Genomic DNA, 17,820 nt, shown 5'->3' on the forward strand with positions numbered 1-17,820 from the left:
ATTAGTACGCTATAATTTTTATTGGTTAGTTATTGAAAATTTCTGAGACAGGCTTTGAGTAAAGACAGTTTCCAGACAAGTTACCAGCAGGGTAACGAAGAGTCCAGAAGTCTACCCGGGTCAGTTTCACGCCTCACCTCTCTGGACCTCAGTTCGCTTATCTGCAAAACAAGAAGTGTGGTTCCTTCCTGGCGTCATCACAGTTTTTAAAGATAAATAATGGAATTCAGATGCGAACTTTATGCAGTGGGCACTAGAGGGCAGTAGCTGGTTGATAAGTTTAGCAAGGAAGACAAATGTAGGAAATTCCAGAAACAAGTTTTTCTCCCCCTCCCCCCTCACCTCCCCCTCCCCCTCACCTACTCTTCCCCCCCTTGCTCCCTCACCTCTTCCTCCTCCTCCCTCACCTCCTCACCTCTTCCTTCCCATCCACCCTCCTGGTACTCTTCCCTCTTCCTCCTGGTTTACACTAAGCTCATAAAGCACATTAAGAGGAAAGCTGGTACATTGAAAATACTCACTTTTCATATATTTTCCAACTTAACAGCTTGACACAAATCTCCGAGGGGTTTACATAAGCTTTAAGTAGGTTGAATAAATAAAACCTTGAGTCAATTTAATTTAACAAGTATTTATTGAATATCCACACGTAGGCTAGAATCAGATTAGTGACCAAGCGCCTCGGAATTTAAAAATTTCTCCTCTCTTTGTTAATGGATTTGGAGAGTGGAAGCAAGGCTTTCTGTGGCTGTTTATACAGGCTACGTCCCGGTTCTCTCTTGAGTCTCTGCATCGGGCTGTGGTCTTTGTTGCCACAACGGGAGCCCAGAGGAGTGAGGCTGTGTGGTGTGCATTCTAAGGTGGAAAGAGCAGCCTGCCTCAGGCAGCTGTGTCCTTTGTGTCCTTGTTGGACCAGCTCAGCGGGGAGGCTGCTGTGTTCTCTGTCTTGTAGATGACCTTTCAGATAAGCTGAGTCCCTTCCTTTGGTTTGTGGGAAGGTGGCACTTGGAACAGGTGAGAAGACTGGGAAAACCCTCGGGCTCAAAAATATCCCTTCCCCATAGTTTACCAACAAGATACTTATCTGGGTTCAAAGCTACTCTTTAAAAGCCTAATGATGGGTTGGGCGTGGTGGCTCACACCTGTAATCCTAGCTCTCTGGGAGGCCGAGGTGGGAGGATTGCTTGAGCTCAGGAGTTCGAGACCAGCCTGAGAAGGAGCGAGACCCCCGTCTCTACTATAAATAGAAAGAAATTAGCCAAACAACTAAAACTAGAAAAAATTAGCCAGGCACGGTAGCACGTGCCTATAGTCCTGGCTACCCAGGAGGCTGAGGCAAGAGGATCACTTGAGCCCAGGAGTCTGAGGTTGCTGTGAGCTAGGCTGATGCCACGGCACTCTAGCCCGGGCAACAGAGTGAGACTGTATCTCAAAAAAAAAAAAAAAATCCTAATGACTTCTGAAGGATGAAGCCTGTGGCTTATTCACTCCAGATGCGTCTCAATTACGCCGGGCCTGAGCAAGGCACCCTCGGAACTCTTTGGCTGCCAGACTGCGGTGGGCACCACCAGTGTTCCGTCCGTCCGGCAGCCAGCCCCATCCCACTTTTGCCTCATTTGTTACGGAGTGGAAGTGCCAGATTCAGGGACGGGCTTGCGACCCAGTTTTAGCTGAAAGGAAACCTACTGGGGCCCTCTGGGAAAGATTGTCCTGCCTGTTGAGATGGGGCTGCACGGGAGCGAAGCCCTCTCTGCCCCCACCCCTTTCCCCCACGTTGGGATGCTGGACACGGGGGGACATGACTCTTGGAGCCGCCAAAACCTCCCTGCCACCAGGAGGGGAGAAATCACTAACACACTGAGCGTGGCATGGGACAGGGAACAGACTGGTCCTGGATGCCTTGGTTAAGCAGCAGGGCCAGCCCCGGAACTGCCCACTTCGATCTTGTTCTGTGCTAATAAATCTCTATATTTGTACCACTTTTAGTTGAGTGTTCTGTTACTTCTTAATAACCACAGCAAACACTTCTGAGGTACTAAGGTGCTTGGACCATATGCCAGGTCGCCTTTGACATATGCTAACTCATTTCATCCCTACAAACAACCTTTCGAAGAACTTTTATCCTTATTTTGCAGAGGAGGAAACTGAGGCACGGAAAGATGTGAGTGACTTGCCTGAGGTCACTGGCCCGGGCAGTGTGGCTCCACAGTTCCCACCCTTCACCTACGTATGACTGGAATGACAGCCGGTGTAACCAAAGAGAGATTTGCAGTAGATCAGACATTTCTAGATAATAGCTATTAAATGGTGTTGAACTGAATGATGCCTTGAACCAAAAGCATGGAGATTAAGAGGTCAGTGGTGTCATGTTGGCGTAGGCTTCATCCACTATCTCAGCCACGGAGAGCCTGTCATGTTTGGTCATCGAGCACCTGTGCCAAAGTTAAGGGTTACTGTTTAGTCAGGGGTGCACTGGAGTAGAGAACCCCCGTCCCCCTGCGTCCTCTCATCTTGGTTAATAGTAATTAACCCCTTCCAATCCCTCCTGTACTGAGCGCCTTCAAAGCCATACTCTGTTTCTTTCGCCCTCTGCCACAGCCTCCACAATTACCAAACGTTACCTATTCTCTTTCAGAGATGCTCCCCCGAGTCAGCCATTCCCACTGCCACCTCCTGTCTGTTCTCCCTGACCTGTTTCTCCTTGCTCTGCCCCCACATCATTCCCTCCCTACGACTTCAAGTTATCTTCAAAACACAACACAGTGGGCACGTACCTCTGCGCATGACGCTCTGCGGCCCCCATGGCCAGCAGGGGCGATTACCAACTGCGTGTGGCCCGACAAGGCTCCCCATGTGCTGGCCCCAACATAACCGCCCTCCATCTCCCTCTCCCTCTCGCCCACAAAAGCTGGGCCTGCACTGCCCTTTGCACCATTTCTCGGACGTGCCGGGCACCTGGATGAGCCACGCTGTTCCCTCTGCCCATAATTGTCCTGCCCCTGCTTCACCTGGCGGATTTCTGCTCACCCTTCCAGACCCAGCTCAAATATCACCCCTGCCGCGATCTCCCCAGGCCCCCAGGACAGGTATCGTTGCTCCCGGGTTTCTGCCATGGCTCTTCACTGGCACCACCAGTGAAACACTCGCACGGCGTCTTCTAACATTTCGGTCCACGTGTTACTCCGCTGGACTGTGAGATGTCAGAGAGCGACATTTCTCTGATTCCCCAGGTCTAACAGTGTGTCTGGCACACAGTAGACATTCGATAACCGGGGGTCGAGAGTGAATTTTATAACCTGTTCCTTTCAGGAATGTGATTTGGCTGTGCCTGCAACGGCTTCTACATCATCAAGAGAAAAGCCGGTCGAGACCCCACCTACGTGCATTTCTTAGAAGCATGGGACAAAATCCAGGTGCACAGTAATGAAGTGTATACCCTTATTTTAACTGAGACCACGTGTGGAGAGGGCGGTAGATAAGCATTTTGATTTTGATCGTTTCTCTCGTCCGGGTGGAGATGGTACAGTTTACCTAGCCTGTAGAGAGGATGAGCTGCCAGAATGCGTTTTTCTTTGGTGTTCTTATATTTTTGGATAATTTTAAATTAAGGTTAGTTTTAGTACACCTTTGTAGACAAAATAAGGCTCAGAATCTAAGTTATTTGTCCCCAAATTATCATGTCAGTTAGCAAAAGAGGCCACACTAAATCCGAGGGCTCCAGCCTTCCGGCCTGCCGTACTATGTCACCGTGAGCCAGGGATTTGTTTCTACGGAAATAATGCATCTAGTATCACACCCAGACGTTGCGGAGGGGGCGTCCAATTTTCACTTTCAATCACATTATATTTTATATAATTTATCACTTCTTTAGTAAACATTGGTTTTTCATCTGTTGTCAATGAGCAATATCCATTTACATGTAAATAATAGAAAATAAAGATACAAGATTTGTTAAAGACTAAATTCTGATGATTATATACAAATACTGTCTATCGAGGACCAACAGAATTATCTACCCAACTTTATATTTATTTACATCTTTTTATATGGATAATTTGTCCTCCTATCAATATTAAAAGTGCCTGAAAGATTAGTGCTTCATCTTACATTTCTGTTTATTCGTTAGAGTCATTCATTTTTTTGCTCCTTGTGGATAGAGCTCATGCCTAATTTTTTCCTCAGCTCAGAGCTGAAGGATTTACACAGCCTGGTCCTCTGCCTCTCCATCCTGGCTTTTTCTGCTGTGACAAGTCCTGCTGGCCCATGCATTAAATAGGTGATCAATAAACATTTGCTAGTTTTAACATCTTCTAGACTCCCAATACTCTAAGGTACTCGACCTTTTTATTTTCATTTTCTTTAGAGGGGTCTCACTACATTGGCCAGGCTGGACTCGAACTCCTGGGCTCACATGATCCTCCTACCCTCAGCCTTCCCAGTAGCTGGAACTACATGCATGGGCCACCATGCCCAGCTTTTGGAGCTTTCTTTCCATGGGATGAAAGGAAGCCCAAATGTAGCCAGACAAGAATGATCAACATTAGGAGCGGTGGGGTCTTTCGCAGGTTAGGCCTCTGCTGTCCCTGCTCCCACTTGCTCTTCCCTCTGCCCGGCTCCACCCTCAGCGTCTCAAGCCCCCCAGCATCCCCGCTGCCTTCAGAGGCTTGGCTCCCACGAGAAGCAGGGCGGCCAACGGGATGGGCAGCCCATCCCCTCGGAGACTTCATCTGTTTTCACGATCCCTGGAAGCCAGTTTCACTCGCACCATCAGGGAATAAAAGGAAACCTTTACCAGCAATCACAGCACATTCCTGATCTTGTCCATTGCAGGCCTTTTGTGCAGGCTTATCCATGATAAGCTTAAAAAGAAAAAAAAGACAGGAGGCTGAAGCAGGAGGATCATTTGAGGCTGGGAGTTCAAGGCCAGACTGAGCAACATAACGAGACCCTGCCTCTAAAATAAGTAAGTAAATAAATAAATAAACAAACGCAAAGAAATCTGAAAGGATATGTAAGAGAGGTGGAATTTGGTGCTAGTGCATATGTTTATAAGAGGGTGAAATTGATGAATGACAGTATTCCAGAGATTGGACAGATGAACCATTTAGCAAGCAAATGGATGCTGTTGTTTCATATTTAATGAAACTATACATGGTGCTGCATTTATTACCCTCAGCCAACGTTCCCTGACAAACCGGAAGGGTGCTCCATGCTAGGCTGACCAGGTACAGCAGCACACAGGCCAGGTGCTCCTGCCACACTGCCACCTTTGTGAATGCCCCAGCATAGGGAGGAACAGGGACAGCTGCATTTTTGCACACAGCAAGGAGCTCCAAAGAGTCCTCCTTTCCCACCAGCCTCTGCCTTCCAGACAGGTGTTCACAGGTGAACCCCAGTGAGGTTCTGCAAATCTCAGCTTTCCTCATATCCTCTTTAGTCAACATCATTAGCAATCTTAGGGGGTGGGGGCAGGGAGCCAAAAAGTTATTATCTTTTAAAAAGGGCAGCAAGCCCTGCATTAAAGGGACTTTGTCCAGAGCTGTTACACCGCCCACCCCGCCCATACATGACTTTGGAAACTGTCCCCAGGCACAGTAACAGAACGTACCCCTGGCTGGATTTATGACCTCCCTCCCCCCTCACTGCAGTGGAGATGGAAAAAAGGCCCAACTTTGAGAAAAACAAGCATCGAGGATTGACAGGGTATGCTGAACTTTAAAATGTTAAATTACAGCAAAACATTTTTTGGAAAAGAAACTATCTTCAAAATTGTGCTACACAGTAAAGTTAATGGAGCCCATATGTCGTCTACTAAAATTTAGAAAAACAAACTAAAAACAATACTTTCACGCCTGCCAGGCTGAAATGTGATCTACTTCTTAATATTCACTCAACCCAGAGTAAAATGCTTTAAAATGGAAATGATTCCAAAGTGCAGCCCAGAGCTCAGTGGATAAACAACAGACCTAAACCCAGGGGCCTTCTGTTCTAATCCTAGCTCTGGGCAAGTCACTTAATCTCATGGTTCCTTCTCAATTTTCTCAGCTCTAAAATGGGGATATCAGTGCTTCACAAGGTGTTTACGAGGCGTACTAAAATGACTGTAAAGCACTTTATAAACGTTTAATAACTGATGCTCTTTTCATAATTTGGCTTTATAACATCCTTTATTATTCATTCGGTGGTGTGGAAATAAATGAGTACAGAGGCTATTTATTCAGAGCTTGCTATAGTAAGGGAGTCAGCCACCATCATTTGCATTTGGCAGAAACCCAAGGCAGGCAGAGGGGTGGGAAAGCTTTATACAGAAAAGAAGGGAAGGCTTCAGGTGTGCCTGGATTGAAGGCTGTGGCACAGGGAAGGTGGAGGCGGGCTACCTAGATGTGGGCATCTTAGGTGACTCATTTGGGGAGCATGTCTGGCTTTCTCTGGATGGTCCTGAGTTGGAAAGTGTGGAGGGAGACTGAGTTGGAAGCCAAGTGGTTTGGCTTCCCCTGCTGGCTGCTGTCGAGGTTGTGGGGCTCGATTCTATTGCCATCTATGGTCTGGCCACTGTCCGTTGTTTATCTGTTCATCAGTGGAAAATGAAAGATGGGAAAGGTCTGACTACCGCAGGGGACAACCAGGTACCTGCCTAGTATCCTAGGGAGCAGCTTACATATTTTACACCTTTTCACCACTTTTAGAAGGAGCAAATGTAGACGAGAGACTGCTGAAGCAACAATTTTCCCTCTGTTAAATCGATGGGCACCCCACTGGGCTAACAGTCAGGACAAGTGGGATCCAGTACGACACAGTGAGGGAGGGCGAGGCGGGAGGAGCCTGCGACGAGTCCCATAACGTCCCACAGCCTCAGTTTCCTCGTGAATAGGCTGAGAATCTCTATCTGTAGCCTACCTCACTATTTGGTTTTGAGGATAAGTGACCTTGTGTTTGGAAAAGGACCCTATAAAGCAGGTATTTTAGAAGGTACTTTAAAAGTGTGATGAGGAAGGATGTGACACAAGCCTTTGAAGTTCCACCTAGTGGCCTGGATGTCATGACAACTTGCACATGTCTAGGAGGGAGACGTCTGACTCTCAGACTCACTATCTTCTCCGTGTCTGCCTCCACCAAGCAAGCCAGCTCTGTCCTACCTCCCCCATTTTTGTCTCAGCGAATGGGACCCGAAACTCAGGAATTCTTCAGGCCTCTGCAGGAAACTTGCATGCTTGACTTCTACCACTCATTCATTCATCCCATCTATTCAGAAATAAAGGGTTTTCTTGTTGCTGTTTTAACATGAAGTAATTTTTGAAACAATTCTCATTTTTTATTTCTGATATAGTGAATATTGATAGCTATGGTGAATATAAACAAAATCTCTTTGTGTCTTCAACAATAGTTAAGAATGTAAAGGGGTCCTGAGAAACTAAAAACTTCGTTAACCACTGCTTTAGATAATCTCGTGCTTTATCTCAGTAGTTCTACCACTAGGATTCTATTTTAAGGCCATAGAATTGAGCATAGAAATGAATGCACAGTATGTTCATTGCAGTGCATTTATCCTCAGAATTAGCCTAAGTCTCTGAATAGGATTAGTTAAATAATTCATAGTACATTCATAAAACAGAATGTTGTATAGTTACTAAATACATTTTCAAAGAATCTTAATGATATAGGGAAATGCTAGCAGGATAATAGTAAATGAAATAAGGAATATATGAGACCGTATTGAGTATAATCCCAATTTTTTGTTTATGTGTGTATAAAGGCTTAAAGAAAATATGCTAAATACACCAAACTGTTCATAATGATTCTCCATTTTTTTGGTTATTGTACTCTGGATAATTTCATTTTATTTTTTTAAATTTTACATGCTGTCTATAAAAAACTCAAATATCTTTTTGTTTTTTTTTTTTTTGAGGTAGAGTCTCACTCTGTTGCCTGGGCTACAGTGCAGTGGCATCTTCATAGCTCACTGCAACATCAAACTCCCAGGCTCAAGCCGTCCTCCTGCCTCAGCATCTGGAGTAACTGGGACAACAGACGTGCACCACCATGCCTGGCTAATTTCTCTATTTTTTGTAGAGATGGGGGTCTCGCTATGTTGCTCAGGCAGACCTCAAACTCCTGGCCTCAAGCAATCCTCCCGCCTCAGCCTCCCAGGGTGCCAGAATTATAGGTGTCAGCCACTGAGCCTGGCCCAGATATTTTTATAATTAGAAAAATGCAAAAGTTATTTTTAGAAACCTTTATAACACCACACAGAAGCTTCCAGCCCTCAAAGGAGAAGAATCCATAATTTGCATATATTTTGGAGAAGGAGTATTTGCTACAGCACTTACAGGTATAAAACCTATCTAGCCACTGCTTCAGTATCCGATCATGTGTCTGAAGTCTGAACACTCTTCTCCTTCATAAACACAGAGCCCAAACTACAACCAGCATAGGCCTGAAATCAGGCTTACCAGTGAGCACCTGCATGCACAGCAAAGTTGATTTCTTTGGCATAAGCCTTGGAGAAAATGGCAAGACCAAAACATAAGCCTATGGGGAAAAGAGAGTGGACTCTCACTTTTCTGAAGCGGAGTCCCAGCAGCATCTGAGAGTCATTCCAAGCAGGAGCTGGAGGCAGGCAAGTGGCAGGTGATTAGAAGGGGGAGGAAGAGACAGCCTATGGCCATCGGGGAGAATTGGCTGCAAGGCCTCAGGGTCCAATCCCAGGTGCCAGAACTTGTGGGGGACCTGAGGCCACTAAGAGCATACAGTCCCCCAGCTCAGGGGGCTGTGGAGAAAGTGGGCTTCAGAGACACACCTGAAAATCCTCGGTCAGACATACTCAGTCCAGCCAAGTGACCTGGTGCTAATTTCTACCTTACAGGGTTATGGTAGGCATCAAATAAACCATGGCAATCGAAATATCCAACGCAGAGCCTACATAGTAGAAATAAACAGAAGTCACTATTTATCGTTATTATTGTCATTATTGCTTTCTCGGTTCTCATAACATAGGGAGTTGGGTGTAAAGTTTTAGTCCAGCGTGGGCACCATAGCAAGAGCCTAGATATTAAAAAAAAATCAATTTTCCTAGTGGGCCAAGCCTAGAAATTCTGCAATGAATACCACCCCTGGACAATGTTCCTTCCAGGCCTGGAAGAGCTCTTAAGTCAAGGGGGCTCACAGTGAAGTGCTCATTGTTTGATCTCTCCCACCTGAAGCAGCCACTTCTCTGCACTGAGAGTGGGTCTCTCTCACATGCAGCCTGCAAAAGTGACACTTTACTGCCTTTATGGGTCTGTCTCTGGTACAGTAGAAGAAAACCAAAACAGAATGCACTTAAGCCTTGAAATATTAACACTGACAGATATCACACATTTTATGATTAAGAAACAGAATTACACATATAGGTTATGAATCATATCTTAATTCAATTGGGTGTACATTGTATAATGCAGTTGAAACTTTTTTGGGGAGACAAGAATTATAAATTTCTACTTTCAAATTTCCAGTATTATATAAGATGTCAACCTTAACAGGAAAAAAAATCGGAATTTTCCTTCCAATTTCTGTCTCCTTCATTCAAATCTAAGAAAATGTGCCTGCACATTTTACCACGACCTGTACTGGATCCTCCATTCCCCAGCCTTGTTTACTTACAGGTTCAAGCTCAACTCCACTCAGGTCCTGAACCGAAATAACACTAGGCAGCACGTAACTGCAGTTCAGACCTAGTGTACGGCCTTTAAGCTCTAGGCACTATTATGCCAACTATAATAATTATTTGTCATTTTTTCCCTAGCCCAGTGTCCCTCCTCCTTCTTCTGATGACACTCTCCTATTTTTTTGTTGTTCTTGAGGGTAGAGTATGGCAGTGGTGAGGATGAGAAGGGAGCAGTCCCTTCCTAGTCCCTGTGTCCATGGTGGAGCTGTCACAGTCCTCTGCCCCCTAGCACGGGGGTGGACATTGTGTTTACAAAGCAGAAGATATTTTTCAGACTCCAGATACATGACTGGACATTTAAGCATTGGCTTTATAGACCACCCCCTGAGATTCTGATTCAATAGAGAATAGGCCATCAGTACTTTTTAGGTTCGCCAAGTGGTTCTAGCTAGTGCACAGGGCTGAGATCCATTGGACCAGGCAACGGAGCCATGACATGGGGACCCTGAGACCTTCGACCTCTCCCCAACTCCCGGGACTGTCTTTCCTCCTGCCCTTCCTCCGTCTTTCTCACTCTTGAACTTCCATCTGGATTATCCATATTAAAAAGTAGATATTTGTGCTATACAGGTAATGCAGAATTAAGAGTGTTAGATTTTTTAAAAACCTACTGGAGTTATGGTGGATCATTTGTGGCATTTTTATTATTCTCAGACCCAACTGCTGGGTTTGTGCTGTCCTAAACAGACCCTACAGTTCCCAAGCATGGCCCCTGTGTAGCAACAGGGGAGAATTGTGCCAGTGAGGTGAGAAGATGGCCAGCAGTGAGAAGCAACAAAGGCAGATTGGAGGCAGTTTCTAGGGGGTTGTGGCATATTCTGATTATAGGACCTTAAAGTGGGGAGGGGGGACATGTGGTCCAGTCAGGTGAAAACGAGCCTTGCAATTCTGTAAAAGCACATACCTTTCTAATTTTGGTGCTGTCTGGATACCAGGATTTTGATTCAGCTACTCTCAGGGGGCTCATTTGTTCCATATATTAGATATATCTCTATCTCCAAAACATGTTTTACATTCTTTAAAGCAAGACTTTGTAAAGATAACAGGCCAATGGATTCGTTTGAAAAGACTGCACCCATGCACTAGGTTGCGAACCATGCACAGCTTACTCTCACAGAGATTCATGTCTAATGAACTATAACATGATACTATCTGTGTAGCATCATTCAATATCTCCCTGGCAGCACAGTTGGAAATTACTGCTTAGACACTGCATGTTCAGTGATCCAAGGGCCACCAAGGCACAGTACTGAAAGTATTTGTTATAATTTGGTGTCCTGAGGTTAGCCTTCCACCTGCTTTCCCGTTGAGCAACAGAGACACCTATTGTAAACCCAGCCTAAGGTAATAAAAGCCAACGACCTCTGGCTAAGCTACAATTTTTGTTGGTGAAATTTGAAGGCACGGCTGTGGCAGTTTTCCTCCTTTCACTCATCCATTCAGCAAGCATTCATCGAGCAGTTTCTCTGTGTCAGGCACATTGTTAGAACCTTGGGATTCAAAGGTAATTAATACACAGGCAATTACAATAAATTGTGCCAAGCATGACCCTAGAAGTATGAACAAAGTAGTATGGAGAAAGAAAGTTTTCTTAGGAAATTTAAGTACTTTTTTTTTTAAATCGAGGAAGTCATGTTTGAGTTGGATCTTGACGACTGTATAGGAGTTTCTCTAAGAGAGAAGTGGAGAAAAGTACAGTTGGTCCCTGAATTGTGATGGTGCAGTAGTGATGCACATTCAGTAGAAACCATACTTCAAGTACCCATACAGCCATTCTGTTTTCCACTTTCAGTACAGTATTCAATAAATTACACGATATATTCAACACTTTATGATAAAAATGGGCTTTCTATCAGATGATTTTGCCCAACTGTCAGCTAAATGAAAGGTTCTGAGCATGTTTAAGGTAGCTAGGCTAAGCCATGATGTTTGGCAGGTGAGGTGTGTTAAATGCATTTTCAACTTACGGTGTTTTAAATTTTCAATGAGTTATTGGGATGTGATCCCACTGTAAGTAGAGGAGTATCTCTTCTCCAGGCAGCATGAATAGTATGTACAAAAGCATATGAGTGAAGAAAGCATGGAAACTTTGAGGATAGTGAGAAATTCAGTATGACAGAGGCAATGACATGCGGGGATGGATTGTATGTAGGTGAGACTAGCAAGGCAGTTTCTTTGTGAAGTGTTTTATAAGCCTTGCTTGAGAGTGTAGATTTTACCCTATGAGTGCACAAAATAAAGTTTTTCTTTCCAAGCAAGGCATATTTTTGTTACAAAACAAAATCTGCCAGTTATATGAGAAAAAGACTAGAAGTGAGAGGCTAAAATGTGGCTCAAGGCCATGCTTCTCAAACGGGGAGAGGATATTTGGTAATGTCTGAAGACACTTTTGATTGTCATGACAGGGGCGTATATAATGGGTAGAGACTAGGGATACTGCCAACATTGTACTATGTGCAGGACAGCCCCTTACAACAAAATCTTATGCAGCCCAAATGACAACAGTGGGTAAGGTGGGAGCCCTCGTTCTAGGGTAGAGAGGACATTTTTTGCTTTTGGATGCTCAGTGTCCATTGTCTCTTCTTCTTTGGAAAAGCACCTTGATTTTTCATCCAGATGTCCAGAGTCCTTTATAAAGTCCAGGTGCTTCCGGGGTAGCTGACCCAACTCCCACCCGCCCCTACCCCCAGAGGTGGGCCCTGATTGGATTAAGTCAATCAGCTCATCCCATTCCCCCTAGAGTAATAATTTGGGTAGAAGCCGAGCTATGGTAACAAAGATACCCCCAAATAGTGGTTGAAATAAAATGGAAATTTATTTCTGACTCTCACAAATAGGTCAGTGGTCAGGTATCCATAGCTAGGTAGGTAGCTCAGTTCCACCTGCTTTCATCTGGTCGTACCATGGTCTTCTAAAGTGCAGTTCTGTTCACATGGTGGAGCCTGGCTCAGCCCTCCATTCCAGTCTGCAGGGAGAGCAAAGAGAGAGTTCACTGCAAGTTTTGTCCTTAAGGAGCTGCTCTAGAAATTGCACACATCACTCTCCCTCCCATCCCACTGGCTGGAACTTGGTCACATGGACACGTCCAGCCAAAGGAGAAACTAGGAAGTGGCCATTTTCTCAGCAAAAACCGGGGGAAAGTGGTGGCTCTTCTGCTAAAAGGAAAAGGGCCAGCATGGAAGCTGAGGGATAATTAGCTTCTCTGCCATACCTAGATTCATTCAACATTTGTTCCAGGACCACGACTTAATATAGGCCCACGAGATATGAAAGTATAGGAAAAAGACATTTTCTGGGAGCTTCTGGGAAAAAAGCTAGTAAAATTCAAATCAACCTAAAAAATAACTTTCAGTGCCCTGGTATTTTTCCTCAGCCTTATTAGATCTCTTCCTCTAAACTGCATTTTTATTTCTTTCGGTTTCCACATTGTCCTGTTTCCATCAGTGGAGATCACCATCACATTCTTCCTGTCATCATGCGTCGAACAGTTGACATTCTCCTTGTGTCCTTCCTCTCTCTAGCCCCCATAACTAGTCACTCATGATGTCCAACGTGTATTTTCTAGTGTCTTTATTTTTTAACAGCTTTATTGAGATATAATTCACATACCATACATTTTACCATTTAAAGTGTACGATCCACTGTTTTTTAGTATATTCACAGATATGTGCAATCATCACCACAGTCAGTTTTAGAACACTTTGGCTATAACCTCTTTATTCTCACATCACCCCACACCACACACAACCGTAAGCAACCACTATTCTATTTTCTGTCTCCATAGATCTCCCTGTTCGGGACATTTCATGTGAACGGAATCATAAATGTGATCTTTTGCGGCTGGTTTCTCTCTTTTAACATAATGTTTACAAGGTTTGTCCATATCATAGCGTGTATCAGTACTTCATTCTTTTTCATGGCTGAATAATACTTCACTTATGAACATACCACATTGTGTTGATTCACTCATTAGTTGATGGACATTTGGGTTGTTTCCAGCTTTTTGCTATTGTGAATAATGCTACTATAAATATTTATGTACGAGTTTTTGAGTGGACATGTGTCTTCATTTCTTTCGAAAGTACATCTATGAGTGGACTTGCTGAGTCATTTTGTAAATCTGTTTAGTTGATTAAGAATTGCCAGACTGTTTTCCAAAGCAGATGTGCCATTTTACATTTCTATCAGCAGTGTGTGAGGGGTCTGATTTTTCTACATCCTTGCCAACATTTGTTATTATTTGACTTTTTAATTTTAGCTGTAATCTAACATCTCCTGTTTCCAACTCTTTTCCATTCTCAGAGGCATCATCCTAGTCCAAGCCCTCAACTGGCTCATTGGTCCCTGACTTTGAACCTCTTTATATTAATAGCACTACCAACCTCTGTATTTTCCTGTCCCAAACCCTCGGCTACTCATAATGAACATCTAGTACAGTCAGGGTTTTCCTGAGAAACAGAACCAATATGACGTGGATAGATAGGCAGATAGACACATAGATAGATAGATGATAATGAGAAATTGGCCCGTGCAATTCTGGAGGCTCAGGAGTCTCATGACCTGCCATCTGCATGCTGGAGACCCAGAAAAGCCAGTGGTATAATTTAGTCCAAGTACAAAGGCCTAAGAACCAGGGTAGATGATGGTGTAATTCCCAGTCTGAAAGTAGGAGAGAATGAAATGAGATGTCCCAGCTCAAGCAGTGAGACAGAAAAAAAGGGAGTAAATTCCTCCTTCCTTTGTTCTGTTCAGGTTCTCAATAAATTGGATGGTGGCCACTCACACTGGGGAGAGCAAGCTACACCGCTGAGTCTACCAATGCTCATCTCATCTGGAAACACCCTCACCCACCTGAACCTCTGGCCACCCCAGACAGGCCAGCTGGATAGATGGCATCATTACCTCTGTGGATAGATAGACTGACCAATCATAGGAAGAGATAGTTGGGGGGTCAGGAATCCAGTTAAGGAGGCTGCGGTGTGGTCTCAGAGGCTGGTGCCTTTGAGGGGCAGGGTGGAGGGGTGCAGGGCTCAGGACCTCCCTTCCCTGGGACTTTTGGCATCTGCTGGGTCCCTAATGAAGCTGTCTGCTTTCCATTGCTGCCTCTCCCAGACCACCTGGGGAGTAAAGTGGAAGAACCAAGTTCCAGACATACCCAGAAACAATGTTTAACCTGGGCATGCCTTGGCCCAGTCAAATTGACACATAAAATTCACCATCACATCTTGCTTAAGCCATACCTGGCTTACTATTTATTAATACCTAGCCTTGCCCTCTTGAACCAAGGAGAGACCCATCAGATAATATGCAGGTGACTGTCTACTCCAGAGAGCTGCCCAGACCTCTCCACATACTGAATTGGGGAACATTAAAATATCATGACTAGCCGGGCGTGGTGGCTCATACCTGTAATCCTAGCACTCTAGAAGGCTGAGACAGGAGGATCGCTTGAGGTCAGGAGTTTGAGACCAGCCTAAGCATGAGCAAGATCCTGTCTCTACTAAAAATGGAAAAAATTAGCTGGGCGTGGTTGCGCACACCTATAGTCCCAGCTACTTGGGAGGCTGAGGCAGAAGGATTGCTTGAGCCCAGGAGTTTGAGATTGCTGTGAGCTATGATGATGCCACTGCACTCTGCCCAGGGCGACAGAGCAAGACTCTTGTCTCCAAAAATCATGACTGCACACTATTAATGTGAATATAAAATGGTGCAGCCATTATGGAAAATAGTATGGCATTTCCTCAAAAAATTAAAAACAGAATTACTATATGATCCAGCAATTCCACCTCTGGGTATACACCCAAAAGAACTGAACAGTACCCTGCTTAACCCTGCAAGCTCCTTTCCCACCAGGCTGCCCCTCAGCACTTGCTCTTGCCATTCCCTCAGCCTGGAGGACCGGTCCCTGGATATGCGCATGCTTTACTCCCCCTCACTTGGGCCTCTGCTCTAATGTCACCTCCCCAGGGGGATTATTGTAATCACTCTGTCTAAATCTTAAGTATCATCCACCATGACTCTCCATCTCCTTCCTCTGCCTTTCCCTCCGCCCCTCATAGCAGTTATCACTAGACTTGTCATATTTGATTCAGCTTTCTCCCCAGTTTAAAAAGCTACTAAAAGCAAGGCTGCAAGACAGTATTTGTGCATGTGCTGTACACACATGGAAGAGTTTCCCTAGGTGTAAGCACGGAGGTAGGATTGTGAGTCATGTGGTATGCTGTATGTTTTCCATTTGCCCCTCAGATCCACTCTTCCTCTCTACCCTGTGCCTCAGGAAGCTGGCCTTTATGGACCGTGTCAATAATTCCCTTTCCCTCTGGCTGCTTGTTGGATTTGGCCCGTGGGAGATGCCAGCAGGAAAGTAGATCCTGGCTCCCACCCTGCAGGGCCTCTCTAGTTGGCTGGGTTCCTACATCTAAGGCTACAGGTCCTACCAAGTGGCTCTCCCACTGCCACTGCTGTTCTCCCTGGGTTCTGGGGTTCTGATAACCACACCCTCTCTTTGTCCCTTAGGCCTAGAAGTCCCCCAGGCTCTCCTGCTATTGCTACTCTTATGGGTTTTTTATTTTTTATTTTTTTGAGACAGATTCTCACTCTGTCACCCTGGGCTAGAGTGCAGTGGCATCATCATAGCTCACTGCAACCTCAAACTCCTGGGCTCAAGCGATCCTCCTGCCTCAGCCTCCCAAGTAGCTGGGACTACAGGCCACACTACCACACCCAGCTAATTTTTTCTATTTTTGGTAGAGACGAAGTCTCACTCTTGCTCATGCTGGTCTCCAACTCCTGAGCTCAAGCCATCCTCCCACCCCGGCCTCCCAGAGTGCTAGGATTACAGGTGTGAGCCACTGCAACCTGCCCCCTTATTGTTTTTTAAAGTTGCCATTAACCCTACCCACATTTTGATAAATAGTCCTTTTATTGAATTGTCCACAATTACCTAGGGTGAGAGCACATTCTGTTTTCTGCCACGGCACTGACCAGAACATATGATATGTGCATTTACAACTTTACTAGACATTGATAAATCCTCCTAACCTTCCAATCTTGATCTCTACTAGGGAACTTGTTGATGAAATCTTAGATATTTTCTAGTGCTAATAAAATATGATTTTCTTACTTTTCTCCATCTGAAAATCTCTGCCCCAGTCAGATTGACTTATTCACTGGTCCATGAGCATGCTTTTGCTCTTATGTCTTCCTTGAGTAGAATATTCTTCTTCCTTCTATTTTCCCAATTTTTCATACTGGATCATCTGAGGCCCTCCACTTCCACTCATCCTCTCCCAGCTTCCTATGAGGGACTCTTACCTGATTGATAAATTCATTCAAGCTGCCAGGGAGCTAATGCTGATGAACTCCTAGTATGTCTTGCCTCGACCCACTCACTCGGGATTCTGCTTCTCAAAAGCTCTTGTATGGTTGTTTTTCATTACCAATTAGTCTTTCTATGCCTATGTTAAATGTCTTCAACTACACTACATATCTCTTAAACACAATTGACTTTGAGCTCTATTTTTTTTTTTTTAGTATTTACCATATTACCTAAGTGCTATGTATAGAGATGAGTCCAATTAGTATTTTTTTTTTTTTTTTTGAGACAGAGTCTCGCTTTGTTGCCCAGGCTAGAGTGAGTGCCGTGGTGTCAGCCAAGCTCACAGCAACCTCAAACTCCTGGGCTCAAGCAATCCTACTGCCTCAGCCTCCCAAGTAGCTGGGACTACAGGCATGCACCACCAGGCCCGGCTAAATTTTTCTATATATTAGTTGGCCAATTAGTTTCTTTCTATTTATAGTAGAGACAGTGTCTCTCTTGCTCAGGCTGGTTTTGAACTCCTGACCTCGAGCAATCTGCCCGCCTTGGTCTCCCAGAGTGCTAGGATTACAGGCGTGAGCCACCACATCTGGCCCAATTAGAATTTTTAATGAAGCAATAAATGAATTTACTGCACTAATATCAGTAATCAAGAGTTGGTATTAACATACAGTCTGATAACCTGAAATCCTCTCCAAAATTCTAAATAGATGTCCTTTTACTTTTTCATGCCAGTTTAATTTATTATTATGTCAAATGTATCCTGTTAAATTGCTTGTTTGTCTAAGTTCAGAGACGT

The sequence above is a fragment of the Microcebus murinus genome, chromosome 10, assembly GCF_040939455.1.
Source record: "Microcebus murinus isolate Inina chromosome 10, M.murinus_Inina_mat1.0, whole genome shotgun sequence".
In the NCBI taxonomy this organism is placed as follows: Eukaryota; Metazoa; Chordata; class Mammalia; order Primates; family Cheirogaleidae; genus Microcebus; species Microcebus murinus.